Source organism: Sinohyriopsis cumingii, unplaced genomic scaffold, assembly GCF_028554795.1.
Source record: "Sinohyriopsis cumingii isolate HCF-2022 unplaced genomic scaffold, ASM2855479v2 utg003795l, whole genome shotgun sequence".
Classification (NCBI taxonomy): Eukaryota; Metazoa; Mollusca; class Bivalvia; order Unionida; family Unionidae; genus Sinohyriopsis; species Sinohyriopsis cumingii.
Window position 1 is genome coordinate 64,145 of NW_028316595.1, and position 27,962 is coordinate 92,106.

General features: G+C 36.2%; 1 long non-coding RNA gene and 1 pseudogene across 2 annotated transcripts in view; one reads left to right on the plus strand and one right to left on the minus strand.

Moving 5' to 3' along the window:
* LOC149769409 (uncharacterized) overlaps window positions 1–17,101 on the minus strand; it is a 78,891-nt pseudogene extending 61,790 nt beyond the window's left edge.
* A 479-nt stretch (window positions 17,102–17,580) lies between these two features.
* The window catches only part of LOC149769411 (uncharacterized), a 40,101-nt gene continuing 29,719 nt past the window's right edge, over window positions 17,581–27,962 (plus strand). Inside the window, exons 1-4 of one of the 2 annotated variants that reach the window (XR_016419159.1) lie at window positions 17,581–17,715; window positions 20,252–20,441; window positions 23,488–23,579; window positions 25,286–27,510. This is a non-coding gene — a long non-coding RNA (uncharacterized LOC149769411). Of the gene's footprint in view, window positions 17,716–20,251; window positions 20,442–23,200; window positions 23,580–25,285; window positions 27,729–27,962 lie in introns of those variants that run through there. The other variant, XR_016419160.1, reaches the window with a different exon arrangement.

Here is a 27,962-nt window from a genome sequence, read left to right on the forward strand (position 1 = left end):
CAATAAAATTGGTAAAATTTATATAATAGTTGGGAAGTAGTTTACAGAGGTTGTGTTTCTATAATACTACAGAAGTATGCTTAGTGAAATGGTCAACTGTAAATTTAGGAAAACTGACTTGAGTGATATTGGGATCACTTGGGCATCTTGTTTAAAAATGCATTTTGATTTTGCTTCTTTATACATTCATTCTGTATTCTGTTTTCATTCATTTTTCTTTTATCTGCATTCTGTTACTGTTGTTTTTTTGTCTTGCTGTAAAAATGACCCATTTCAGCACTGAAATGAATACACAGCATCCTCATGATGCAACAGACTACTGACATTGAAACAAATACAAAGCATCCTAATTGTGTGACAGACCATTGAAATTGAAATGAATACAAAGCATCATCATGATGAAACGGGCCACTGACATTGAAATGAATACAAACACACACATGATGTAACAGACCATGGACATGATGCATTCCTATACTGATACATTTTATCTCTGCATGATGGCATTGACAAGCACACTGTAGATAATTCAATTGTAAAGAGTGTTTTAGAACTTTATGTACATTTTCAATAGTTATCAAGTTGATATCTGTCAGATAACAAAGAGTGAAAATCTTCATCTTTGGACAAAATAGAGCTAGGTCAGGATTGACTATAAATGTTTTCCAGTTGTATTTTACTGAGTTATGCCTCTGTTGACTTAGATTTTTTTGCTTCACTTGCATCATATTGCTAGGCATGTCATGTGGGCACCTTTTCATTCAGTACACTGTTGTTGACAAGATCATAAAATCTAGTCCTGTACAGTGTGGTTGACAAGATCTTTATTTCAAGTCCTGCACAGTGTGGTTGACAAGATCTTTATTTCTATCCCACTGCTGTGATGTTGACATGATCTTAATCTCTAGTCCAGTACAATGTTGTTGGCAAGATCTCAATTTCTATTCCTGTACAGTGGTGTTGACAAGAGCTTATTTTCTAGTCCTGTACAGTGTTGTTGTCAAGGTTTAGATGCTGGTAACTGTGCCTCAAACAGGTTAGTGACAAGGACTAATTCAGGATGCATTTGAGTATATACCTCTGTGGGAGTGTTCTCACAGTGATCATGTACAAATGTTCAAGGAACATCTGGAAATTGAATTGACACCAAAAGTTACTGTATCTTGATCAAATTAAACCACCATACAACATGGACATGGACTGTGATTATGGCAGGGACAATACACTGAAAATTTTAGTCTGAATGCTGAAATTGAAATTGTTGTGCATAATGTACACACATTTAGAAAACTAGCCTTAGTCAAATTGTCTGCAGAAAATATATTAATCTGCTAATTAGCTAGAGCTCAGGTCAGGGTAGGGAGTCTTTGTTACTTTTCCAGCATTTGTAGTCCCTCAGTGTGGTGATAAAAGGTCAAATATGCAGAAATGTCTAGCCAAGCTTCATATATGCAGTCATTGCAAGAAGACCCATTACAGATCTGCCAACTCTTACAATTTTGCAATAGGTTTTATGAAAATAACCCTTAAAATATGGGCTAAATGGAATCAAAGGAAGAAATTATGAAAATGTGATTGTTGCAGTAAAGTCTGGATACTTGATTTATCTGTGTTTGATTTGGATCTGGTTTTCATCACAGAAAATCCGGAGTCGGAGTCCCTTAGGCGACTTGGCATTGATTTCAGTGTCATCTCTGCAACTCCTGCGACGCAGCTGGTGCCATGACGTATCGGCTTGTCCTTTCCCTTGGATCCATCAGTTGCGTGGAGAGGGGGATCAGCTGCATGGGCAACAGTTGATTCTCCATATCACCCTGCCCAGGCTTGCGCCCTGGAGAGGACACTCCAGCTTCGCTCCATAGCGTCGACACAACACGGGAAGCAGCAGTTTACCGGTTATAAGTCACCGCTCGATTGGCGTGGAGCCAGACGCCAGGGGTTGCTTCTGACGGTGGGAGAGACCAACATGTTTCACTGGACAACTACCGCCCGCCTCAAACTGGGCAGCCCCCAGCCAATAAGGTGCCGTCCCGCCACAGTTCGCCTGCCTTGCTGGGTGCGTATGGCTTAAGGTGCGCGAGTACCTGACAAGCGGACTGCAACTACTGCACCTAGAAATAACAAAATAAAAATAAAAAAGAAGACTTCAATCCTCAAGCTAGGTACCTGGAATGTCCGGACCATGCTGACTGGGCTTTCAGATGATCTCCAGACAATCAGTGATGTTCGTAAGACTTCAGTCATCAACAACGAACTTGCAAGGCTCCAGGTCGACATCGCCTCACTACAGGAGACAGGATTACCAGATTCTGGGTCCCTCAGAGAAAAGAACTACACATTCTTCTGGCAAGGAAAGAGTGCAGATGAAGCCAAAGAGTTTGGTGTTGGATTCGCTGTCAGGAACACTCTGCTTGGAATGATAGAACCCTGCCAACAAGGAAATGAAAGACTGATATCCCTCCGCCTCCACACCACAAACGGGCCTGTCAACCTGATCAGTGTTTACGCTCCCACACTAAGATCCACCACAGATACCAAGGATGAGTTTTATGATGAGTTAAACTCGCTCATCGACAAAATTCCCAAGTAAGAGAACTTGATTTTGCTGGGCGACTTCAATGCTAGGGTGGGTGCCGATCATGACTCTTGGCCCTCCTGTCTTGGGAAGTTCGGCGTTGGGAAGATGAATGAGAATGTGCAGCGCCTTCTAGAGATGTGTTCATACCACGAACTCTACATCACCAATTCATTCTTTCAGACAAAGCCACAACACAAAGTGTCTTGGAGGCATCACCGGTCTAAACACTGGCACCAGCTGCACTTGATCATTGCAAGACGGTCAGCCATGAAGGGTGTGCTTTTTACCCGTACCTTCCACAGTGCTGACTGCGACACCGACCACTCGCTGGTGTGCTGCAAAATGAAGCTTCAGCCAAAGAAGATCCACCGCTCTAGGCAAGAGGGTCAACCACGCATTGATGTGAGCAAGACATCATATCCAGACAAGGCTGAGGAATTCACATATGCTCTTTCCAAGACGTTTGACTCAGAACTTCCCAACGGCAGTGCCAAAGAAAGATGGGATTACATCAGAGAGACTGTATACAGCACAGCCACACGGATCTTTGGTAAGAAGCAATCAAAGAACAATGACTGGTTTTAGGCTAACTCTGCCACACTCATGCCAGCCATAGAAGAGCGTTGCAGTGCTCACCTGCAATACAAGCGATCCCCCTGTCAGAAGACACTACAGGCATACAGGTCTACCAGAAGCAAAGTGCAGAGGTTAGCACGGCAGTGTGCAAATGAATACTGGCTTCAGCTCTGTCAGAGTATCCAGTCAGCAGCAGATATTGGAAACATCAGAGGCATGTACGATGGCATAAAGAAAGCAATGGGTCCCACGAAGAAACTGACAGCACCACTGAAGTCTGCCACAGGTGATACCATCCACAACAAGGGTAAGCAGATGGAGCGTAGGGTGGAATACTACTCCGAACTGTACTCCAAAGAGAACCACGTGACCAATGAGGCCCTCAACGCGATTGAAAACCTCTCTCTCATGGCCGAACTGGATGAGAAACCTACTGTAGACGAACTAAAGAAGGCCTTAGAGAAACTGCCCCTAGGTAAAGCCCCAGGGAAGGATGGCATCACAGCAGAACTCATCAAGTGTGGATGTAGCGTGCTGCTCACACACCTGCACGACCTACTCTGCCAGTGCTTGGACGAGGGTGCAGTTCCTCAGGACATGAGAGATGCTAACATCATACCCCTGTACAAGAACAAGGGCGACAGAAGCGACTGCAACAACTACAGGGGCATATCACTTCTCAGTATCGTGGGCAAACTTTTCGCACGCGTCATCCTGAACAGACTGCAGACGCTTGTTGACAGAGTTTACCCAGAGTCGCAGTGCGGGTTCCGCGCAGAGAGGTCCACGATTGGCATGATCTTCTCTCTCAGGCAACTGCAGGAAAAATGCAGAGAACAACACAGACCCCTCTTCTTGGCCTTTATAGACCTCACCAAGGCATTCGATCTGGTCAGCAGAGACGGACTCTTCACATTTCTGGCGAAAATTGGTTGCCCTCCAAAGCTGCTAAGCATGATCCAGTCCTTCCACGATGACATGAAAGGCACAGTACAGTACGATGGCTCAACATCCGCCCCCTTTGACATCCGCAGTGGAGTTAAAACAGGGCTGTGTCCTTGCGCTCACGCTCTTCGGCATCTTCTTCGCAGTCCTGTTCAAGCACGCCTTTGGGACGTCTACAGAAGGGATTTCCCTGCACACACGATCAGACGGCAGACTGTTCAACCTGGCACGACTGAAGGCAAAGAGCAAAGTGCGTGAAGTAACCATCAGTGACATGCTCTTCGCAGACGATGCATCATAATCAACAACTACGAACTTGAGGTGGTGAGTCGGTTCATGTATCTTGGCGCTACCATCACCAACAACCTCTCGCTCGATGCTGAGCTCAACAAGCGGATCAGAAAGGCATCAACAACTCTCTCCAGGTTGTCGCAGAGAGTGTAGAACAACAGCATGCTGACCATGAACACTAAGATCACCGTGTACCGTGCATGCGTGCTAAGCATTCTCGTGTATGCCAGTGAAACCTGGATTATGTACGCCTGGATTATGTACTCGGGATCACCTGGAGCGATCGAGTAACAAACAACGAGGTGCTCGAGCGTGCCAAGATTCCCAGCATGATCACACTCCTGCGCCAACGCCGCATCAGATGGCTGGGCCATGTACGTCGGATGGTTGACGGACGGATCCCCAAAGACATTCTTTATTCGGAACTCGCCTCTGGCAAAAGGTCGATCGGACTGCCACATCTCCGCTTCAAGGATGTCTGTAAGTATGACATGAAAACCCTTAATATTGATGTCAACACCTGAGAAGAGCTCGCTCTAGACAGATCAGGCTGGCGACATGCTCTGATCACTGGTCTGAAAGTCGGAGAGGACAAGCAACGCTTGCTAGCTGATGAAAGACGATCGCAGAGGAAGAAGAAGCAGCTTCAACCAACACCTGACACAACCTTCAAGTGCAGCAAGTGCAGCAGGGACTGCCACTCCCGCATTGGACTACTTAGCCACAGCAGACGCTGTACAACCACCAACCGGGACATCTCTCATGGGCGTAGTTCCATCGTCTCTCGAGACTAACGGATGCCAACAACATGGTTTTCATATTGTGTTGGGTTTAAGAATAAGTAAAATGCACATGGTTGAGGAGCTTGGGGATATGCAGTGGTGAGTCATTAAATATTTATAGCTTAAATTTATTGATGTTTGTATTCTACGAAATATCAAGAGGTTTTGTATGATAATATTCATAGTTTTCACACAATAACCCACCCCCATCCAGCAACACACACACACACTCATCAAAGTCTATCTCACATTCTAATGATTTGATATTCCATGCTATTAGAATCTCAGATACGTTCAGTATTAAGAGTGAGATACACTCATATTAATGTGTTCATCTTGCATCTAATTGGTTGAGCTCCTTACCATTCTGGAAAACATATTTCTAGTCATACATGTCCAAGTTTGATCCCATTTTTAATGCTTGCTTATATCATGAAGATCTCAGATGAGTTTCATGATGAGTGAGGTCCAAACATACAGGACTTGACAACATCGGTGATATGAGTTGTATCAACACCAACTGATGAGGTGATAATGGATCTGATTGGTTGAGAACTTTAGTGATTATTTATGATCTAATTTTGACAAAACTTAGTAAACATGGTTATATTATCAAGATATCCAATCAGCATTTTTATGAGATGTAAAAACAAGAGCCTCAGACCACTCAGGGCCCATTGATTTTAATTGTTTCTTAGGTGCATTTTACTGAGTTATGGCCCCTGATTATTTTGCATTTTCATTTCAGTGGCATAATATTGTCAGAACATCCATGTCCTATGGGTTCAGTTCTAGTCCAGTACAGTGTTGTTACCAAGATCATATTTAGCCATGTCACACAGTTCTAGTCCAGTACAGTGTTGTTACCAAGATCATATTTAGCCATGTCACACAGTTCTAGTCCAGTACAGTGTTGTTACCAAGGTTATATTTAGCCATGTCACACAGTTCTAGTCCAGTACGGTGTTGTTACCAAGGTCATATTTAGCCAAGTCACACAGTTCCAGTCCAGTACAGTGTGGTTACCAAGATCATATTTAGCCATGCCACACATTTCTAGTCCAGTACAGTGTTGTTACCAAGATCATATTTAGCCAAGTCACACAGTTCTAGTCCAGTACAGTGTTGTTACCAAGATCATATTTAGCAATGTCACACATTTCACACCAATATTGATAATGTAGAAAGGAAGGTGAACAATACTTCATTGTCTATGTAACTGTTATTGTCAAATATCTTTTCCATAACTCAAATATATGACCACCTTTTCTGTATATAAATGGCAAATCATTTAATGAATAAGCATTGTCCTATGATCTTTACCTGCCTATGGGTACTAGGCATTGATTTATACCAAAGAAACTATTAATAGCCTCACCCTTCAGTTATATACACTTACTTGGCATTACAAGGGGAGATAATCTGTCCAGTCAGCAGGGACTGTCCTTATCCCCCCATGCAGTCATAAACTGGAAATTAATATCATCCCCACCCCCAACTTACTATGGTAACTCAGTTGTTAAGTTGTTGGTATCATGGCCAGAAGTTTGCCAGTTCAATTCCTAACATCAGTACCCCCTGGATGGATGGACATGGGTAACATGACATGGCCCTATTACTGTCATTATAGGACATACCTGACTTAATGTGTGATAGGCAGATCAACAACATACCCATGATATTGGTAGGGTGGGGTATATAATGCTAATCAAGGTGTGATAGACAGAAGGATGGACAAAGCAAACACTACATGCCCCTATTATTGTTGTGGTGGTGTCTAACATACCATATGCAGTGGATTGTTATCTGTAATACATCTACACGTATTTACACTGTGCTTCATGTCCTGAGACACACCTACATTGCCAAGGCAGCCATTGATTTAAAGACTTTATCTTCCTGAAGTTTGGTTTGCAATTATCTATCTTTATATTTGTAGCACTTGACTTTTAATTGGCACAATGCATCCAGTATTGTGTTGACATGTGAGTAAACCCTAAGCATACATAAATATATAGACAGTTTTCCAAAAGGGTAGACATGGTAAGGATTGATTAAAGAATTTAATTGGCATTTACAGGAGATCAGAGTGTTCTGTCCAGGTAAGTAAGCTATGACCTTATATACAACAGATCCCTGTGTTCTGTCCAGGTAAGTAAGCTATGGCCTTATATACATGAGATCTCTTTGTTCTGTCCAGGTAAGTAAGCTATGGCCTTATATACTGTAAATCCCAATGTTCTGTCCAGGTAAGTAAGCTAAATCCTTATATACAGGGGATCTTAGTGTTCTGTCCAGGTAAGTATGCTATGGCCTTATATCCTGTAAATCCCAGTGTTCTGTCCAGATAAGTACCCTATGGCCTTATATGCTGTATATCCCTGTGTTCTGTCCAGGTAAGTAAAGTCTGGCTTTATATACAATAGATCCCTGTGTTCTGTCCAAGTAAGTAAGCTATAGCCTTATATAGGGGATCTTAGTGTTCTGTCCAGGTAAGTATGCTATGGCCTTATGTACTGTAAATCCCAGTGTTTTGTCCAGATAAGTACCCTATGGCCTTATATACTGTAGATCCCTGTGGTCTGTCCAGGACAGTAAAGTCTGGCCTTATATAGAGGAGATCCCAATGTTCTGTCCAGGTAAGTAAGCCATGGCCTTATATACAGGACATCCCATTGTTCTATCCAGGTAAGCAAACTTTGGCCTTATAAACAGGAGATCCCAGTGTTCTGTCTGGGTAAGTAAGCTATGGCCTTATATACAGGAGATCCCAGTGTTTTGTCCAGGTAAGTAAGCAAAAGCCCTATATAATGTAGATCCCAGTGTTCTGTCCAGGTAAGTAAACTACGGCCTTATATACTGTAGATCTCAGTATTTTGTCCAGGTAAGTAAGCTATGGCCTTATATATTTTAGATCTCAATGTTCTGTCCAGGTAAGTAAACTATGGCCTTATATACAGTAGGTCCCAGTGTTTTGTCCAGGTAAGTAATATATGGCCTTATATACAGTATGTTGATCCAAGTGTTTTGTCCAGGTAAGTAAGCCATGGCCTTATATACTGTAAAACCCAGTGTTCTGTCCAGGTAAGTAAACTACAGCCTTATATACTATAGATCCCAGTATTTTGTCCCGGTAAGTAAGCTATGGCCTTATATATTTTAGATCTCATTGTTCTGTCCATGTAAGTAAAATATGGCCTTATATACAGTAGGTCCCAGTGTTTTGTCCAGGTAAGTAATCTATGGCCTTATATACAGTATGTGGATCCAAGTGTTTTGTCCAGGTAAGTAAGCCATGGCCTTATATACTGTAAATCCCAGTGTTCTGTCCAGGCAAGCAAACTATGGCCTTATATATAGTATGCAGATCCAAGTGTTTTGTCTAGGTAAGTAAGCCATGGCCTTATATACTGTAATCCTAGTGTTCTGTCCAAATAAGTAAACTATGGTCTTTTATACTGTAGATCTCAGTGTTCTGTGCAGGTAAGGAAGTAGAGGCCTTGTACACAGGAGATCCCAGTGTTCTGTCCTGGTATGTAAGCTTATGCAATTGCTGAATTTTCCAAACCAACTTTCTGTGAGCATCAATCTTTCCCTATACGATATGTATCCCAATAGGTGAGTGGAGAAGAGGGTGGTAACATAGTAATTGTCCTTCTTTATGGCAAAACACAATAAAAACACAATGGAACTGGAAGACCTGGTCTTGGGGATTAGGAATAATTCATCCATTTACTCCAAAGAAGTTGTTTCAAGTTGAGGAAATTGTCAAAGATTTGAGTTTAACTGTGAGCTACCAAATCCATATTGCCTGAGTACTGACCATAACGCATATTTCTTTCACAGTGATCTTTGCACATGCTACATATTTACTGATGGCTACTCAAAATGTTTGTGTATTGACCACCACAAATACTGGGGGTGGGGAGAAACTCATGTTTCAATAATTGATTTTGTTCCTACTTGGGATGTCTGATCATGAAACTATTTACACAATAAATTATGCATTCTGTACCATATGTCTGTTTGGCTAAGGTTTCACATTGTTGAAGTCCCATGAAGTTGGTGTTAAGGTTCCATATTATTTAAGTCTGATGAAAGTGGTTATTCAGGTTCCATTTCAGGGGCAGTCATAATCTGATTAGCCCCTGCACCAGGAGTCCCTGGTGGGTGAGAGTTAAAGTTCAAACATATGGGTGGAGTCAGAGGTGGGTTTAGGAATATGAATATAACTCAGGCTTAGGAACTTACAGCTCACCTGGAATATTTTGCTGTTAAGATCTCTGACATGTTGAGTATTAAGACTGATATACTCATTAATATGTAAATTGTATGTCTGATTGGCTGAGCTTGTAATGAGTATTAAGATTGATACATACTCATTAATATGTAGATTGTCTGTCTGATTGGCTGAGCTTGTAATGAGTAATATGATTGATATATACTCATTAATATGTAGATTGTATGTCTGATTGGCTGAGCTTGTAATGAGCATTAAGACTGATATATACTCATTAATATGTAGATTGTATGTCTGATTGGCTGAGCTTGTAATGAGTATTAAGATTAATGCATACTCATTAATATGTAGAATGTATGTCTGATTGGCTGAGCTTGTAATGAGTATTAAGACTGATATATACTCATTAATATGTAGATTGTATGTCTGATTGGCTAACTTGTAATGAGTATTAAGATTGATATATACTCATTAATATGTAGATTGTATGTCTGATTGGCTGACCTTGTAATAATTGTAGAAAGCATTTTATTTCTGATTCAAATTTGATACAGCTTGGAATATATGCTTACACCATTAATATTTCAGATGAGGTTCATAATGAGTGAGATCCAGTAATATTGATGAGGTGATTTGATTACATGTGCTTGTTATCTCACCTGGCCATAACTGAGTTTATGGTATGCTGCTGTGTCCGTCATTTGTTGTCAGTCAACTTTTGCATGTTGCAATTATGTTGGCTACATTATTATCTGATTTGATTACACTGGAATATAGAGCTGTATTATCTGTATCTCAAAAATGAATGAACATAAGTGAGACAGTCTATGCATATTAATGACTTGATCTTAATTTTCATTGGCTGATTTTGTTACCACTCTGGATGCCATATTTCATATCAGATTTTGTATCAGTCCTGAAATATATCCTGACATTATGAAGATCACAGTGCACATTAATAACTTAGATCCATGAGTAACTCACTGAGGCATGTGTATGTATTAGGTGATCCTGCATCTGATTGGCTGAGCTTGTTACCTTCTAGAAACCATATTTCCAATTCTGACCAAAGTTGACATATGGCCTTATATCGTCATCGTTGCAGACAAGTTTGACAATGAGCAAGATTCATGCATATTAATGAGATTGTCTTGTACATGTATCTGATTGACTGAACTTGTTATCAGTATGTAGGACATATATCTGATATGATTTTCATCAAACATTGAATATAAACATGTACATCTATCATCAAGGTGGGTGAGACAGATGGACAGAGTTTGTTGCCATTCCGGAAGCCATATGTTTTATATCTCATCTTGATCAAACTTTTAATACAGGCTTGTATGAGGAAGACCTCGCTTGAATTCAGTAATGTGCAGGATGCAATAAAATAGGTGATAGTAACATAATATAAAATTTGCTAGATAGTTTACTTAGGTGTCAATACTACATATGCCTTCTTTGTAAATGTAAACTGATATGTTATGTTAGTAGGTAAATGATATCTGGCCTGCTTGGGTCTCTTGTTACCACTGCATAAACCATATTTATTGTGTGTACATGTATAATTTGAATTTTTAAGGTAGCTTTGCTGTCTGCAGTGTGGCAATTTATAGTCATGTCTAGGACTGAGGCATCGTGCTGTAGACATGCAGCACGATGTCCCACACAGTCAGATTATCCTGACAGCATGCCAACCAGTCCTAACATTAACCTCTTAATGCTGAACACCAAGATAGGCAGCTGTTAGTACCATCTTTGTAAGTCTTTGTATGACTTAACTGGGGTTTGAACCCATGTCCTCCAGCATCCAAGGCGGACACTCTAACCACTAGTCCACCAGAGCAGTCTAACTACATTTTGATCCAACTGATCAAAATTGGAATACATACTCAAGACCCAAGTTGAATTTGCAGACTTGCAGTATAGTCTTATATGGTCATTATCATCTTACTTGAGTCCAGTAATCAGCAAGACCCAAATATATTGATGAGTCCAGTAATTAGCAAGAACAACATATATTGATGAATCCAGTAATTAGCAAGAACAACATATATTGATGAGTCCAGTAATTAGCAAGACCCACAGATATAATTGAGTCCAGTAATTAGCAAGACCCACATATATTGATAAATCCAGTAAGTAGCAGGAATCACACATATTAAGTCCAACACTTAGCAAGACCCACATATATTAAGTCCAGTAATTAGCAAGTCCCACATATATTAAGTCCAGTAATTAGCAAGAACAAGATATATTGATTAGTCCTGTAATTAGCAAGAGCCACATATATTGATGAGTCCAGTAATTAGCAGGAAACACAGATATTAATGAGTTCAGTAATTAGCAGGAACCACAGATATTACTCATTTATATGTGCAAGGATGAGATCATTCAAATTTGAAAAGTTTTTAATTTTTAGAGAGTTTTGGCTGAGGGAAAGTTGTATTCCATTATGTACCACTTACATATACTACCATACTTCAGTACGTGTTAGCTGTGTCAGATTCATTTATCTGGTTTAGAACTTTGGATCTTACTTTGAATCATGCTATTGAAAAATGCACTCAGTAAAAGTGCACAAGAAACTTTTTTGACAAGTAGCCAGCCAGTGAAATTATCAAATTTACAGCATGTAAAAACCATTGTATGCAACAGTTCATGATTAGATACAGTATATGATGGAACAATGGACACAATTTGATTTGTAATCATTCCTACAGTAACAATAATAAAGACATGTAGTGTTAGCTTTGTCGTTCCTTCTGTCTATTTGTAACACTTTAGTTAGGTTTTAATGCCCCACTATAACAGTAATAAGGGCATGTGGTATTAGCCTTGTCCATCTGTCCATCTATCACACTTTAGCTAGCTTTTAATGCCTCACAATAACAGTAATAGGGGCATGTAGTGTTAGCCTTGTCCATCTGTCATACTTTTTTTTTTGTGAGGATTTGCATCTAGGTAAATTTTTCAAGCACCATGATGGGTCATCCATGTTATGTGACTACATGCTTTTTCCTATTAAGTCAAGACTTAAAAGGAGTAGCAAAATAAAGCAGTCACTTTTACAGTAGGGTAGTCATGTTCAGGATTTTGATTTATGACTTTCTGAGTGAATACAATTTCTATAGCATATTTTGAGTGTATATTGGTCAAAGATCAAGTGAGCCATCCATTCATCTATCCTTACATCCATCCACACATGCTTGTGAACTAGAGCTTTCATTTCTGGTAAGATATCATTCAGATATGGCATGTATTAACTTCAATCAGCAAAACATTGGATGAACTTTGGTGCATTTGACTATGACCTACATACATGTATATTAATGTAGTAATCTTGCATGCTATTAGATAACCTTGTTATAACAAGTAACATAGGTGCCCCAAGTGGCTGAGTGGTCTAAAGTGCTCACTATTACGGATCACTACCATCTCACCCCTGGCTGCGTGGGTTCGAGTTTCAGGCTCAGTCAATGTGGGTACATGATAAAGCTTGCCAGTAGCTTTTTTGGGTTGGTGGCTCCTTTGGGGGTTTTCCCAGGTTCTTCCTTCACCATTTATACTGGCCGCCATGTATAGCCTATCTTGTGCTAAAAATAGTGTTAAACCCTATAACAACAACAACAAAACAAGTAATGTTAAATCCATATCAGTTACATCAGTTAGGTTGCAAGTAATGTTAAATCAATGATATAGAACTTACATACACTTAACAATCTGATACACATGGGTTATAAGTAATGGTACATCTATAACATCATGTAATGATCATTTCATTTGCAAAGTCAATTTAATAAAGGATAATTTATAAGTGGTTCAGATTTTTCAAGGTCCTGTTTACATTTCACTGACTTTCATTTGCATGACTATTATTGCCATACTAAAATTGTACAGTCAGTTTTTGTTTCACATTGTTTATAAGATACATTAGTTATAACCACGTCCTTTACTGTAAAATCACTGCCAGAGTTTGTAGTAATATGATACACTTAGTGGACAGGTTATGTCATATCAGTGACATCATAATGCAATGACCACATTATTTTGTGCACTGAGGTAAATATTCATTTTTTCACAAGTGGTTATCCTTAATGCAGATTAATTTTTGGGTGATATCAAGGTTACACACATATGCTAATTAAAGAAATATGAATCACAATAAATTACTTATTGCTTGTTAATATATTGATCATCCCTTGAGGGACTCTTGTTTGATATCAATGAATATGTAAAGGGCATGTAGACTAGGGGGAATCACAACAAATATAGCACTATAAATGTTAATCAGTGGGCAGTCAGTCCCCTTAAGTAGGTCAAAATATATATAACACTAATTAATTATTAATCTGTGGGCAGCCAGTCCCCTTAAGTAAGTCAAAAAAATATATTACTAATTGTTAATCAGTAGGCAGCCAGTCCACTGAAATAAGTCAAAATAAATATAGCACTTATTAATTGCTAATCAGTGGGTAGTCAGTCCCTTGAAGTAAGTCAAAATAAATATAGCACTTATTAATTGCTAATCAGTGGGTAGTCAGTCCCTTTAAGTAAGTCAAAATAAATATAGCATTATAATTGTTAATCAGTGGGCAGTCAGTCCCTTTAAGTAAGTCAAAATAAATATAGCACTTATTAATTGTTAATCAGTGGGCAGTCAGTCCCTTTCAGTAAGTCAAAATAAATATAGTACTTATTAATTGTTAATCAATAGGGCAGCCAGTCCCTTTAAGTAAGTCTTGTTTGTTTGATGTCCAGGAATAATATTACATCAGCTAATTAAAGACAAGAAGAAGAACCAAACAAATCATGATCATTAAAGCACTTTGTAGTTGTCAATCAGTTGAAAGTGAGTCCCATCAAGGGACTCTTGTTTTCTTTGATATCATAGAATAGAAGCCTGATAATTAAAATACAAAAAGAAGAACTGGAAAAATTGCAATATAAATGCCCATTATTAAAAACACATTAATTAAATATGTGTGTACAATACTGTTACTACTACTACTACTAAAAAAATATACTTTATAAATTATTATTTGCCATTCATATGAGTTAGCGAAGACAGATATAGTAGGAGAGATTTTAATATATATATATATATATATATATATATATATATATATATATATATATATATATATATATATATATACACACACACACATATATATATATATATATATATATATATATATATATATATATATATATATATATATATATATATATATATACCTATTATTAACCAGTAGAGAGTCTGTCCCTTCAAGGGACTTTTCTTTTAATATCAAGGAATATGTGTCAATAATTAAAAGGCAAAAAGATGAATATAATAAATATAAACATTAGAAATTGTTTCAACAGTACAGCATAATTCCCTTTGAGGGACTCTTCTTTGTTCAAAATCAAGGAATATGTATCAGTAATTAAAAGGCAAAAAGATGAATATATTAAATATAGCAATTAGTAATTGTTTAAGCATCATTCCCCTCCAAGGACTGAGTTTTTCATTTGATAGTAAGGAGTATGTATCAGTAATTAAAAGACAGGAAGAAGAATGATAAATGAACCACAATGAATACAGAACTTAATTGTCAAACAGTTGAGTGTCAGTCCCAGCACAGGACTCTTTTTTGTTTGTTATTCATCATAATTATCCATTATTTAAATGACAATAAGAAAAATTACAATAAAAATGACACTTTTAATTGTTTAGAAGTAGTGATTAAATCACTTTGATGGACTCTTGTTTGTTTGATAAGCATCCTAAGTTTGATATTAAAAAATTGGTACCTGTAATAAAAAATGCAACAAGAAGTATCAGTTAAATATAGTCCTTACTAGTTGTTAGCCAGAAGAGCATCATTCCCTTCCAGGGACTCTTGTTCATTTGTTATTAAGGAAAAACTACTTAAAAGACAAGAAGAATCAGAAGAGTCACAGAAATAGAACTTAATTGTCAAAATAGTTGAGTGTCAGCACCAGCAGGAGTCTCTTGTTTGTTTGATATTTGTCATAAGTACATGTATCTGTTATTTAAAGGACATGAAGAAGGAACACAATATACATGCCACTTTTTAATTGTTAACTGTAATGAAACTTTGTTTTCTCTGTTTCTTACAAGGTGCAACAAAAATTAACTTAGAGGCAAGAAAAGAAGAAAAAAAAGACATCTAGGCCATAAGAAGGATATGTTTGCTCTTCAGGAGGCACCCACTGCCATGCATGTTCTCGAGGTGGGGAAGGGTCTGAAACAATGGATGCAGTCTAAGAAAGAAAATAATATGTAATCACATAACTAAATTTCTCAGGGGACATTCTTTTCTATCATAGAACAACAATGTCATATAAAATGAGATAATGGCACTGCAAGTCTACTTTCTGTCTTGTAATTTTTGGATAAATAATTATTATGCATGTATATATAATTCTTTTTCTTCTATATATCATTGTCAGGGAAGTCTACATTACAGTCTATATGAAACTTCATTTTAATGGATGTCTAAAATACAGTACACATCTGTATTTCATGATGATATATTGACTGATCAAGGGAGACAACAGCAAATATTTATCAGCATCAAAAATAAACTGTTTTGCATAGCTCAAATATGGGTCATAACTGCATTAAAATACCCTTAACCACTGGACTTCAGAATCAATTATGTTAAGCAATAGCATTGGTTCCAAAGGAAATCAGTCTATTAAAATTTATAGCTCTTCTAACATAAAATGTAAATAAAAAATATTAAATGTGTTATATTATTTCTTTCTATTTAAGAGGTAATATGATTGTAAAATTCCAATTTCAATCTATTCTCGTATGTTACAGTACATAATTATATATATATATATATATATATATATATATATATATATATATATATATATATATATATATGGGGGGGGGACTGAGTGCTGTAAAGTGTATCTCTGAAATCAGAGACTACTGATTGACCTTTATTGATTCTACAAAGTCTATTGAGGTGAGATGACATTACTTTATTGATTACACAAACTTCATTGATGTGAGATGACAGTTACTTTATTGATTATACAAACTCCAAACAAAGTGCAATAGCAACACAAGAAAGGAAAATTGTACAGTATACAGCAAACAAAACAATTTTACATCATAGCAATTATTTTATCTCTTAAATGTTGTATTTTTGCATCATATTAAGCTGTTATAAATTAGATCATAGAATTTCAAAAGTAACACCAACAACAAGAATAATAACAATAAGATCAATTAGCTCCAAAAAAAACATGGACATTCAGATTTTCAAAAATTACGTATGATAGTATACATAAACACTGACTGGTGAAAATAGCAACTTTATACCCATTAGACTGATAAAATGTTATGAAATCTAATAGTTTGACAGAAAATTTACTAGCTCCTGGCTAGCGGACTAACGTTAATATAGAACACGTACTATAATCAATTATGTCTATTTTAACAAGGGATATGAGACCAAAGATAGAGATTATGATGGCTAATGTAAATAATGCAGTGGTTGGGTCATCGCAAATTGAAGATAACATTACTTACAGACTGTATGCATATTTCTGGTTTCATTCCCATGTTTCTTGAGAAAAAAACATCAGTGATACTGTGATATTCTCTGCCTATCCATTTTGTTTGTCCATATATACTTTCCATCCTAGGCTTCTGGCCTGAAATTCACCTGACTAATGGGGTATGATTTTTTGATAGATCACCTGATTTACCTGAAAAGGTCAAAGGTCAAAGAAAAACATCGGTAGCACTCTGCAGTTTCGTACTTTGCATATGATACGATTATTTTAAAGAAAAAAAATGTCCCCAGTTTTCCTCGCTATTTATAAAAAGGACCTCGTGTATCATAGATATTCTTCAAATAACTTTTAATTCCCTTTGTTTTTTGGTGTTTGATTGATGCACGTAATATGGGTTATAAAGTATAGAACTTGGCCTTACTTGAGAAGTGCATCTTTCAAATAACTGCTATCTCCACTGGGTCATTTTCACTTCCTGGACTTCAGAGATAAATTGAAAAAGAAAGCCAATAACTTGTATTTACATTTTATATATGTGGTGATTCATTAATTGCACTTTCAGAAGCTTGAATTGTCTAGCTTAGTAAAATGTATTTCTCTACTGTAATAACTGCTTACGGTAGAGTACTTTAGACTAATTCAGGCTGCTTTCGTTTTAACAAAATGTAGCGGTCATTAATAAGCCATGTGCTTAGATCACAAGTACAGTATCCAACGAAATTTCAACCATGGCACATCAAAGTAACACATTGGTATACCAACATTCTCTCCATTGTACATGCTGCATATGTAAACAACTCCACCTTACACCCGCCACTCTCTCAAACGTTCATAATATCGGTAGAGCTCCCCATCATACACTTAATGACTTAAATCGATGTTGTTTAAATATGTTTTGCCCACACTTTGAACATGCTTTCCTTTATATATATATATATATATATATTGTGCCTGGGGTTAAGGCCGTTGGGTCACGTTCATGAGATGGTACTGGGGGTTTATTATATAGTTTCATGGTGGCAGCTTCGGTGTTGCCTTTAAAATGTATGTGTTCAAAGAGCATACATATATCCCGATATTATTTTGATAAATGGGGGTATTTTGTGACCATTGGAAAATGCTCCAGTTTTAATCATCAAGATGATAAGAACGCACTTCGGAATGCAAAAAGGGGCTTAATGGCTAAAACTTATTTGAAGCACGTTTGATTATTGAAGTAAGTTTGAGTGAGAGGACTCCTACATATTATGAACCAAATTATGCAAGGGACAAGTGGGTATTGAAATTGTTTTACGAAACTGTCTAATGATCGAACAAACCATCACTTAAGATTAACATGAAACGTGCTTATGGAACAAACAATACATCAACAGCTTTAATTTCTATATCCATAAAAGTAATTTATCCATCATGAACACGTACATTTAAATGCAAAGGGAATGTATCGGTAAAATGGATCGAGGAGCCCTAGTAAATATTGCTGAGAACTACATAATCAATAAGGGAAACTTAGAAGGTGCCCTTTTTTACAGTTACAAACCAAAACAAAAGATAATTACTGGAACATAAAATAGCATTATCGAAATGGTGGAAAAATGTTCATAATGATCACAGAATTTTTAAGGGGTTACAAGCAATACCGAAATGCACACTTACCCCAAGATACATCGAAATACAAAGTGTATATTGCTGTACACGTGGAAATTATGAATTGTAGTTGGCTGAGTAATAAAGAGCAATGTTGATTAGGATGAATTTAATAACAGTTGAGTTAATTAATTTATCATTTTTATAACATAATTCTTGTAATTATGCCACTTTGTTGTACTTGAGTGGAAAGGTATGACACTTTGTGAATTATATCAATACTTTGTGAATGATATCAATACATACACAGGATGATGATATTGTAATTAGTTATTGTTATGCATATTTGCATTATGTTTTTCATTTTTCATTCATGGTTGTAGGTTATAAGGGTAATTTTTTTTAAAACCTTACATGACTTAATATTAGATGATTGTACTTAAATGTGGGTAAACAAGTTTTTGTTTTCTTTTGACCTTGTAAAGGTGTGAAGTGATCCTGTTACTTATTTGATGGGATTAGAGTTCAGGTGATTGGTTTACCCTTTTGGAAATTCTGGTCAACTGATTACTGATTGTTTGGCTGTTAAAGGACCTGACCTTATTTACAACTTGGAAAATTCTGAAAATGAATTTAAGACCTTCATCCTGATTCTGAAATTGTTTCTTTCTTTTTTTTTATAAGATATACTAATTAATTATTCCCATCTTAAACAATTGTATCAGAGTCAGAGTCATTTAGTTGTCTTCAAGTATTATTGAAGAGGATTGAATTATTTCAATTATTCATTGGATTTACAAATATTCACAGACTTAACAACTTAATAACTATCCTATAATTACTGTGAATTCATTATGGATTGCAAAGACACACTATGGGGCCCAAGTGCTATAAAGTGGCAATAAGTAGTTATGAAAGCACTTGTTAATGAAAGTAAAATGAATTTCCTTTTATCTTTTATAGATAAATTTGATTTTGTTCATGATACCAGTTACTCAAGAATTTGACAAAACAACTCTTTGTGTGCAGTGTGTTATGACTGCATGCATTATCATTCAATATCTGTGGAAGTTTTTATCCATGCAATTATTGCTGAGAGGCTTCAGTGGAGAAGACATTAAATAATTTATAAGTGAAATTAGTGACCCAGCTACCGAGACCTAGTCTCATCCAAATTATTATCTTACAATCAATAAATTTCAACCAAATTTTTATGAAAAAAGTGTTACAAGCAAATGTTTATATACCAGTAGTGTGATAAATCATGATCCCCGAATCTGGATTGCATATCAATTTTGGGACACGGATGATATCAATTTTGGCACTCAGATGGTATCAACACTTAAGTTATGGTTTACGCTTAACTCATTTTGTTAGACACAGTTGTGCTTACAGATAGATACATCAACATGAATTTCAGAGGAATACAAAATCTATATGATTAACAGTTTCTGTAATGAAGAAGGCATTGCAAATTGTGAGATCTCTTTTATCTTTATTTAAAGTATCATTTGCAGTCATGGTACACTTATCAGTTACTTATATTTTGGTATCCTTGTCTGTTTGTCTGCCTGTATGTTTGTAATACCTTGTTCAGTTATCTCACCCATAAGAATCACATTCTTGGTGGATTTAATGGCCTAAATGTTAATGGTCATTTTGGTTTTATTGATTTAACACCACTTTTTCTGCACATTATAGGCTATATATGGAGTCAGTATATTAAGTGGAGAAAGAATCCAGGAAAACTGTGGGAAGTACCATTGGGAAGCTGGAAAGTTACTGTCAGATGAGGCAGTTTTAAATTACAGGATAGAAAGTATATTTAGTGGAGGAAGAAAACAGGGACACCCTATGAAGTTGGCGAAGCAAGATCAACAAATATTAGTCAGTTGGTTTTGTATCAGATTGTGTGAATATATTGCCATTTTGGAGAATGTATTTACAAAATTCTTAATACTGACTGTAACTGTAAAATGAAAGAAATACAACTCTTTGATATATGATTCGATAATTGTATTCGTGATGAACTTATTTTGTATCTGACAAATTTTTTAATCATTTGGTTCCCCTGGGTGCAACCAAGAAATGAACCCAAAAGGTCAGCTTGAGTTGAGTAGCTGTTCTGATTGTATGAGTCATTTCTGTTTATTCACTGTTGGTGAAGTATTTGGCTAGATCTAGCCCTGTCTGAATAGTGGAGAATTTTGTGTATAGGAATCCCTGTGTCCATACTTCCATCTAGCACTCAATCTAGTTAGTGCAACTAGGACTACAGTTTTTGTTTGGCATGCCATGTAACTTGGTAAATAATATGGTCGTCACCTGAAGATGCACATGTTGTCAAGTTACTTTACTCTGAAACTTTTAGATTGCCTGGCAGTAAGGCCAAGTGAGCTTATGTCATTACCATGGGTCTATTGCTTGCTACTCCTCTACAAGCCATGTGTTTGATCCAATTTGGAATTTAAGATTTTATCCTGATTATCATTGACAAGTTTTAATATGCGTGAGATATATTCAACTTCCTAATGTTATTTTCCGTCTCATTGGTTGTTATCACTGTGATGGCTGAGCCTGTTATCACTGTGATGGCTGAGCCTGTTATCACTTTGATGGCTTAGCCTGTTATCACTGTGATGGCTTAGCCTGTTATCACTGTGATGGCTGAGCCTGTTATCACTGTGATTGCTGAGCCTGTTATCACTGTGATGGTTTAGCCTGTTATCACTTAGGTGGCAAAACCTGTTATCACTTTGATGGCTGAGCCTGTTATCACTGTGATGGCTTAGCCTGTTATCACTTTGATGGCTGACCATGTTATCACTTTGATGGCTGAGCCTGTTATCACTGTGATGGCTGAGCTTGTTACCGCATTAATTGCCTGAGTTTTGTTTACCACTGTAGAGGCCATATTTCCGGTCTAATTTTGATAAAGCTTGGAATATTTGCTTGTACACCATAATGAATTCAGAGCAGTCCTGACTTAAGAGAGATACATCCCTGTTGATGTCATGATACATGCCTTTTAATTTGGTAATCATGCATCTGATTGACTGAGATTCTGGAAAATATATTTTTTATCCAGTTTTGATCCAGTTTGGAATATATATGCTTACAACATGCAGACGTTGAATGAATTCACTGAGAAGCAAAATCCAATGCATTGCTAAAGTGATCTTGCATCTGATTACATGTGCTTGCTAGTTTATCTGGCTGGAAATGAAATTATTAAATGCTCAAGTGTCTGTCAGTTTGGAATATATATGCTTACAACTACAATAATTCCTGCTTAGTGAGATATAGTCAACTGTTAAGTGATGTAAGCTATGTGAATGCTATCAGGCCCACATGGGCCTCATGCTGCTACTTAGGATGACACATTGTTTTATCCAGCCTTAATTAAACTTGGAATTCAGGGCTATGTATAATTCAGATCACAAACAAATTTAATAACAAGCAAGATATATACACATAAAAATGAGGTAATCTTGCATCTGACTAGCTGAATATGTTACCACTAAACAGGTTATTTTTTTGATCTGACTTTCATCAGACTTAGAATATATGGTTATATTATCATGATCTTGCCTGGTCTGATAAAGATCAATGCTTGTCAATGATGAGGTGATAACTGGCTGTTATTGTAACCAAACCTGCCAGCATTATTCATGATCCAGTTTTGATCAGACATGTACTAGAGACTTATTTGATCAAGATCTCACTTGAGTTGATTACTTACCAAAACCAACACATTAATGAATTGATTTTGCATCACATTGAGTCAACTTGTTTTAAGTCTAGATATGCTATTTGTGGTATGATTTATAGCAAAGTCAGTAAAACGATTGAAATAATCAGGATCTAAGATGAGTACAGTCTTGTGCAGGATTAGCACATATTGATGAGGTGATAATGGATCTGATTGGCTGAGGTTGTAAGCACTTTGGTGATTATTTCTAATTAGATTTGTATCAAACTCAGTAAATAGGTTTGCATCATCAAGATATCCAATGAGTAACCTTTGAATCAAGTGAATTCAGCATATCTAAACTCAGTTTTTTCTACATAATAATTTGCTTCCTATATTAAATGAATTTTTTCTGTCACTAACTAAAGAAAGGGAAGAAACCCTTGTATATTGCAAATTACAGGCTTATTTACAGTTCTTCCCCTTGCAGGACATTCATTACAAAAAATTCAATAGAAGATGAATACCAACATACTTTTCTCCTGAGCACTTCCTTCATTTACAAAGAGTCACATGACTCTTTAGGCTACTAATTAAATCTATGTCAATCTTTGGAAAACAATTGGTATTAGACTGTAGTAAAAATGGAAAATTAACATCTACAAAAGTCAACTGTTAAGTTTGTTAAGACAGGTGAATGATATTAGGTTCACTTGGGCCTCTTATCTAACAAATATGCCCATCATATTTTTCCTTATTATTCATTTTATTTGCATTCATTCTGCATTATGCTTGCATTCTTTCTTTATTTGCCCTACATTCAAGATATTTCCATGAGGCCTAAGTTTTTCTGTGTGTACATTTTTAATATTTATGAAATTAGTATCAACCACATACTGAGCAGTGAATATTTTCAAAGAGTCTGCCTTAAAACATGGTTACTTCATGTTTGATTTTGATTCTTTTTCCATCTGCATTACACTGAGATATGTCCCATGCTAACTTAGAATTTTTCACCTTTAATTGGTATGAGATTGTTGGGAGTATCCATGTCTTGTGGAGACATTTATTGTCCTGTGTTGGCTTATTTAGCTATGTGCATAAGATTTTAAGTGCCATAAGTACAACGGTGCTGACAGAAAATGATTTGTAGGTGTATAAATGTATGAATATTTACAGTTGAGTGCATGATATCAATGACTTAATGCATTATAAAATATAAATGTTTTTGTTGTTTTTTTGTCAGGTTTTGCAGCCATTGAGTCCTAATTAGACATCTGTATCAGGATGGGACTTTCATGAGATTTGATCATTAAAATGGCTGCCTTGACAATGCTGGTATGTAACAGGGTATGGCACATAACATAAATAGCTGTCAATTTCCTGGATGATAATAACATAAATAGCTGTCAGTTTCCTGGATGATAATGTGTGGATTTTTATTCTCCACCATGACATTAATAGGATCTTGCAGTGTTACCCTTGTCCAGCTATCCAGCTATTACATAACAAGTTTTGGCCATATATTTTTATAATTTTGTATTTTCTTTTTTACTTTTTCTTTGTTTTTATTTACTTGCAAGAAGTTTGGCATTTTATAGTGATGTCTTGCATGGGGGCACCATGTCGCAGACATTTAAGCATCATGTCCCACCCAGATACACTATCCTGACACTAGGCCAACCAGTAATAATATTAACCTCTAAATCGCTAGTAAGGCTGCACTTAAGTACTATTTTTATATGTCTTTGGTATGACTCATCTGAGGATCAAACCACATCTTCCTTCATCCAAGGTAAGTGTTCTAACCACTCAGGCCACTACAGTGGTCATCCATGTTGTAGACAAGAGGGCTTTGATGAGTCAGAATGGAGCGAAAAATCTTATATGCATGTTGCCATGGTGACCACATCTAGTACACTGATTCTCCTAAATTAGGCTTGGAATTTGAATTTCTTGTGCAAAGTATTTTAAGAATAAATAATCATGAAGCACTTTAACTAAACATTTCAAATTTTAATCATCACAGTGAGACTGAATAGCTTTCCTAATGCAAAGTTTGAAACAATTAATGTTTTTTGGAACACTCACAAGGTATCGTGGATTGAAATACATGTACAATCATTCCTTATTGAATTCTCCCTTGTATGGGTCTTTTTTTATCTTCAAGCAAATTTTGAGGACTTCCTCATATTTGAGGAGGTCAACACTTGTTTCATTTAAGACTAAATGGTTGCTATGGTGTCCAGTTTTGTAACTCTAAAGTTACTTTGTGTTTTTTCCACTAACTACCTTTCACAAGAGTGCTGATATTTTCTGATTTATCATAACCATGATAATGTAAAATTTCAATTTGAGGAGAAAGTTTTGAGAAATTTGATGAAACTGGGGACTGGTCACAAATTTGACATATACTGAGTTGAGCATGGATATTATAAGCAGGAAATAGCCTTTTTGATTTACAAAATTATGCTAAACTGTTATTTATACTAAATTTATCCATAGAGGAAGCACGTCTTGGTTCACAAAATCAGGCTTAGCTGTCATACAAAATTTGTACATACAGGATTTGTTTTAAAAAATGAACCTAGTCTGTTATTTATACTAAAGTCATAATATGTAACCATATTACATTTTCACAAGTTCAGTATTTTCAGTATATATGTGACAAAAAATTCTTTAGTTTCTTAATTGATTTTGGGGTCAGTCAGCCAGAGGTCAAGGTCATACTACAGTTAATAGCAGCATGATGCCTTTTTTAATTTGCTGGATGTTTACTATAGGTTCTGCTGTGCAGTTTCATGTTTTGCATAGGGTTAGATTTTCAATGTAAAATAATTTCCTAGCTTTTCCTCACTGATTACACTAGCTATTTAAAAAAGTCTTTGTATGTCTTAGGTATATCAACATTCTCTACATTGTCCATGTTGCAAATGTAACCTTACAACTGCCATTCTCTCAGAACTTCATAACTGAAGAGCACACCCATGATGCTCATTAATGCCTAACCTGCAGTAAAATCTGTTTTTCTTATTTTCTTGCAGAATGCAGCAGCAAAAATGGTTTTTGAGACAAATAAATATCAGTGTCATCTGAAGGGTGGGGTCTGCCCAGCAGGAAGGACCACTGTCACCGCCATATATGTTGTGGAGAAGTGGATTGCCAAGGAATGTTGATTGATGCAATGAGTGGAAGCATGAACTTTAAAATCAAGAGACCTGGGATCAAAGAATTATATTTCTTAGGGAATATGAAGGGGAAAATGTGAAACACTTTTGTTTCTTTTTAACAGGCTGTAATCAGCAGTTATGTTTGCATGAATGCTCATTTTTCTCATGTATTATGGCTTCGTTTTTATTCTGCCCATCCATGTTTGGGGAAAATGCCATACTGGCAATTTATCTGTCACTTGTGGACTCCTAGTACTAAATGTATGGAAACACCATTTTGTCATAAATTTAATAACTTTAGATTTCTGAATGCTCACAGTCAAGCCTTTTCCATATAATTAGTACCACGAATCCTTCAAGTTCCAATATCAACAAATTGAATGTTTTCTTTTTACTACTACATATCAATGTCAGGGCTCCTGGTAAGATTGTCTTGTGTTTACCATTTCTAGACTGGGTCTTAGTTTTCCAAATAATTAGTTTTTGAGTCCTTCAAGAGCCAATTTTGACAATTCAGTGGAGACATTGGCAGATATGCAGCAAATTTATTTGCAAATTTAATTCAAATAAAGCACAAAAAATCGATAGAGGTTTAGCACTTCACTAGAAAATCCTAAATTATTTAGAACTTCAATTCAAATAAAGCAAGAACATTGACAAATGTTAACACTCCACTAGAAAGTCATTAATTATTGGAATGCATATCAAAATTCTTAAGAAAGAACATTAGATCAAAGGTAAACCCATCTTAAAACTCATAGCACTGGTAGCATTATATGTAAAGAAAAATATAACATGTTTTCTGTTTGTTCATTTAAGAGGTAATATAAATTGCAACATTCTATTGAACTTTATTTTCATCTATTGTTTAATATATGAGCATGGGTATGTATATTTATCTGTAATTTTATGTATATGAATTTACATACATATTGGCATTATGTAAATTTGTGTGTGGTGTATTTCACCTCAGTGTTGTGTGCCAAATATTTTAGTAAGAATGTGCATATTGTTGTTTTGGAAATTCTGTTTTTGTGTTTATTGGTGTATGGTGTATGTTTTTTGTATTGGTCTGTAGTGTATTTTGTCTTTGTGTTTATAATGGTAAATGGCATATTTTGTTTGTATGTGTGTATATTTGTGCATGGTGTATTCTGTTTGTGTCTATATAATGATACATGGTCTCTTCTGTTTGCATATGTGTATATTGGTGTCTGGTGTATTCTGTTGGGACTCTTGTATGTGTATATTGTGTTTCGTGCATTTTGTTGTTACTGTTTTATATTTTTTTGGTGTTTGGTGCATTATTGTACTGTTATATGTATATATTGGTGTTTGGTGCATTTTGTTGGTACTGTTATATGTCTACATTGGTGTTTGGTGTATTCTGTTGGTACAGTTGTATGTGGATAATGATGTATGGTTCTTTGTTTTGTATGCATATTTGTTTATAGTGTGTGCATATATTAGTGTACAGTGCATTTTGTTTGTAAAATTCATTTTTATATTGTGTACCTTTCATGATTACTAGTCCTTTGAGTGTGACAAGTTTAATGATTACATAAAGTGTATGCTTCAGAAATGGACACACAACTTTGATTTGGAATCTTACCATGATGTTGTCAGTCCATCCTTCAAACTGTCTATTACCATTCTGGTTTGTACATAGTGTTTCCCTCTGTCTTCATTTAGCAAATACTGATGGCGGTATGCATTTGGGGCAAGGAAGAATACTATTGATTTCGGGGTCAAAGGTCAAGGTGCCTCAGTAAGAAGAAAAATGGTTTATGTACATGAACACAAGTTCTCCATTATTTACAGTTGCCATATTTTATGGTTGTCTTGCACTGTATATATGGAATTAATGTGTGTCTTTTATGTTCAAAAGCTCAAAGATCAAGACCACTGACTGAATTATATTTTTCTGCACAATAACACCAGTTTTCCTTAACCATGGTTGCCAGCCTTTGTACATGGATTGCATTTAGTGTGAAGTGGTGAGTCTTTTTTTCTTCATTTTTTAATTTCTAAATGTAAACTTGCACTATATATAAGGAATAAATGTATGTCCTCATTGTGTTCAAAAGTTCAAAGATCAAGACCACTGACTGAATTAATTTTTTCTGCACACTAACACCAGGTTTCCTTAATTATTGTTGCCAGCCTTTGTACATGGATTGCATTTGGTGTAAGGAAGAACCCATTTGAATTTGGAGCAAAAATGTCAAAAGTTAAGGTCACTGACTGAAAGAAGAGAAAAACTTCAGTTCTGCTTGACATACTTCAGCCAAACTTTGTGGATTGTTTGCATTTGTAGGTAAGGTAGAAGGCACATCATTTTGAATTGTGTAAAAGTCAAACATCATGGTCACTGACTGCAAAAGGAAAAATGTATCCTCACAATGTTAGTTTCAGTGTATTACAGACCTGGCTCAAACTTTGCAGATGGTTTGCATTTGGGGGAGGAGGAAAAATCCTCTTGAATTTGTGGTAGAAGGGTCAACGTCACTCAGACTGAAGCAAGCAAAATGATTTCTGTATATACAATTCA